The sequence below is a fragment of the Alligator mississippiensis genome, chromosome 11, assembly GCF_030867095.1.
Source record: "Alligator mississippiensis isolate rAllMis1 chromosome 11, rAllMis1, whole genome shotgun sequence".
NCBI classification, from domain to species: Eukaryota; Metazoa; Chordata; order Crocodylia; family Alligatoridae; genus Alligator; species Alligator mississippiensis.
The window spans coordinates 60,299,032-60,300,047 of record NC_081834.1 but is presented as its reverse complement, the minus strand read 5'-3'; the positions used below and the strand labels follow the sequence as shown (position 1 = coordinate 60,300,047).

At 50.1% G+C, this 1,016-nt stretch overlaps 1 non-coding gene across 1 annotated transcript; it reads left to right on the top strand.

Moving 5' to 3' along the window:
- Window positions 1-405: 405 nt before the first annotated feature.
- On the top strand, window positions 406-479 carry TRNAT-CGU (transfer RNA threonine (anticodon CGU)). Its single transcript has one exon. It is a non-coding gene; the product is annotated as a tRNA-Thr (tRNA).
- Window positions 480-1,016: the final 537 nt, after the last annotated feature.

Here is a 1,016-nt window from a genome sequence, read left to right as displayed (position 1 = left end):
AATGACCAGATTGAACCTTTGTTGCTGAACCAGGCATATCATTTTATCAAACTATCAAATCATGCGCGGACGCTACTGGTGCCTTTTGTGATGATGACACGCTCCTGTGAAGTTGGAGCTACTGTGAAGTTGGAGCCAGCGCTTGGTCTCTCATCAAGTCACTGAATAGTGCCACCCTGGCATTTGCACCAGACGTGAGGATGACACCAGGAGCACGCGTGGACTCCTGCGGACTCTGCCCGGGCCTTGGACATTGGATTCAGGAACGTGCATCTTGGGCAGCGGTCTGTGCGGAGGGAACCGCTGATACAAAGGAGAAGGCTGGGACCTGCTGGGAGCGGGTGTGCAACTGCCAGCTCTTCACTGGTGTGAGATGTGGAGGGGGGCGCAACCCTTAATCCTATGGGCACTGTGGCTTAGTTGGTTAAAGCACCTGTCTCGTAAACAGGGGAGCCTGGGTTCAAATCCCAGCAGTGTCTACCTTTTCATAGCTCACTGCAAAGCCCCAGTTTCCTACCTTTGGAGCAGGATTGGTCCTGGTGTCAATATGTAGCTTCCTGGCTCCTTCTTCCCACTTCGTGGGACTTTGGTAGACCCCTCTTCTTGCTACAGCATCTAAACCTGTCTCTAATGAACAAGAAATGGGTTTTCCTGCAGGATACGTGCAGTGTTTAGAGTGGGGCAAAATCAGAAAACATGAGATCTCTTCCCTGTTTCTATGTGCAACTGCAGGCCTGTGCAATGTAAACCCCTATTCGTCATAGGAAATGCATGTTTCTGAATGCTGTTCTTCTTGTCAAGTGACCATCTCGTGTTTTAAAGGTCCTCTTTGGTTGTCTGGGCCAGGCCCAAGTGAAAGGAAACTAGATCCCAGGAGCCGCGCCGAGCGCCGCAATCCAGATTCCAGGGGCATCCTTTCTGAAATAGGGTTTTTGATTTGGACTTTCCAAATGCATTTAATGGGTCACAGATCAAGGATGGGTAGGAAACCACCGAGGAGAAAAATCATCTAGAAA